Raw genomic sequence first — 2,178 nt, forward strand, 5'->3', positions numbered from 1 at the left:
TATTTCCTCCTGACGTTTCAGTTTTTCAAAGAACGACTGAAAGAAATCTGATCTTTCTACACGTCTAGGAGCAACACAAGCCACGTCTATGTCAGCACCTGCAAAGAGATGCCATTTGTTCTGTTACTGTTGGAAGACACTTTCAAACATTACAACTATGACCAGACACCAAAAGTTTACCTTTAGTGTGTACTCCAAGCCTGTAAGAACCAAACGTAAATATTTTGCCACCAACATTTGCTACTACTGAAGGGGGAAGATTCTGTGGGTAGAAGAGAAAGAGTTTTCTGGAGAACAGAAGATACACGTTGACCTACGTGCAAGTTTAACTAGCATAGAAGTTACTTAGAAAGACTACAGCAGCCTCCATAAACAATGTCTTCTCCCTCCCATACTGTTAGTCTAATAGACTGATTCTGTTTTTCTGAAGGGAGTGCTGGCAACTCACAAACAACAACAACAACAAAAAAGGTGAGTACTGTAGCAGTCGCTTCATCAGTTTAAACAAAGACCTATTATCAGTCTTCCCTGCAGCAGACCCACATAAATGAACACCATCTAAGAGCCATACCAAAGGCAAGTCTAGAGTAATAATTTCAAACTAGATTGAGTGCTGTAGGCTGTCTGGGGCAAGTTTACTGCCCTGTTACCATCTGTCTCCCCCCACAATGTCTTGTTTCAGCTTTGTTAACCGCTACAAGTCAACTGACAGAGCCACTTCACAAACTTATTCAGTGCCCCAAGGACTTGAAGGTCTTCGTCTAAAGGATCTTTTATACATTATTTCAATGGCTCTTACTACAGATCTCCTTGATACTTAAGAAGGAAGTTAAATGTTGAACTTTAGCATAAATCCTAGTAGTATCGCCTTTGAAAGAAACAAAAAGGCTTCAGCTGTTTTGATAAGAACCTATCAAAAAACCTTACCTGGCTCTCACCAAGTTCTGAAATCCATTCTTTGACCAAGTTATTCAGTCTGCCAAGAACGACCAGCCTGTAAAGAAAACTCATGTTAAGTTTGCCCTAAAAAAACCCCAGGACATTAACAAATTTTACAGTCTTGTTATACCTGTGATTCAGTTCTTCCTCCTCTTCAAATACCCACAATGCTTTCATCGCTTCAAGCAGCTTCTGAGTATGAATGGAATCTCTATCCGTAGGAGGAGCCAAGCTAATTGCAGAAGTCATTCCATAGTGCCTTGGAGGCTGGTTCTGCAGCCTAGGAGTACTGGGGGAGAAAATAAAATACCGAAGACTCCACAAAAGAGAAAAACAAAACCCAACAAAACAACAACCACCACCTTACTGCAAAACACCCTTCCACTTACAGGTTTCCAAATCAGCTTCTGCCCTTTTGCCCAGCATTAATATAAATGAGGGAAGAAAGATCCTGCTTATGGTTTTTAGATAACTTGACCTAACTTAGAAGCAACTTCTTTAAAAAACACTTGTGGATATAAGAAAAGATCCAAGTTGCTGCTATCTGAAGACAGCTTATTTGCATTGCGCTAGACAGTTGGAACTGATCGCCAGGAAATGAAAAGGTTTGAAATCCACTAAGGGCGACACTATGTACAGCACAAGTTTTTTTGGACCCATTTCAGTTTCACAGCACTTTTGACTTAAGGTTATTCCCATCAGCTTCCCGATCACATTAAACAAGACAATTTAACACTGGCTTCTTTTAGTTCAATGTATTGGCTGTGCTTCTACTGATTCTGAAAGGACATTAGAGTTGATTGCAGAGCAGGGACAAAGTGGTCTGTTAAACAGAGTTGTTGCAGTAAATGCAGCATTACCTTGGTTTTGTCTATGGAAGAGGATGAAGGAAAACATCAACCAATCTGCAGCTAATGTTGCTAGCAGAGCCTTGTGCTCTTAACACAGCGTTCCACTTTTATAGCTCAGAGGCTTAGCTCTACATACATCTGGTTTAATCTAAATCCAAGAGATGTACATCAGCACGCAGAGCAGCACAAGTTAAGCTCTGCTTGTAGAAGGTGCTCAAATCTGCTTTCGCTAGCTCACTGCCCAGTCAGGCAGAGCATTACCAGCTGAAACCAGGAGAGAGAAAGGAGGGGCACCGGAGGTAAGAACTGTACTTAATGGATCAAGGGTCTCTACAGAAACACTAGTAGCAAAAGGGGGACACCCATTAAAAAGGTCTCTACAACTCAT

The 2,178-nt window shown here is 41.1% G+C and overlaps 1 long non-coding RNA gene across 1 annotated transcript; it reads right to left on the reverse strand.

Moving 5' to 3' along the window:
• LOC126037589 (uncharacterized) lies at window positions 1-1,146 on the reverse strand. The gene is made up of 3 exons (XR_007505764.1): window positions 1,070-1,146; window positions 928-994; window positions 1-98 (listed from the first exon to the last, which is right to left on the reverse strand). It is a non-coding gene; the product is annotated as an uncharacterized LOC126037589 (long non-coding RNA).
• Window positions 1,147-2,178: the final 1,032 nt, after the last annotated feature.

The sequence above is a fragment of the Accipiter gentilis genome, chromosome 4 (assembly GCF_929443795.1).
Source record: "Accipiter gentilis chromosome 4, bAccGen1.1, whole genome shotgun sequence".
Lineage (NCBI taxonomy): Eukaryota > Metazoa > Chordata > Aves > Accipitriformes > Accipitridae > Astur > Astur gentilis.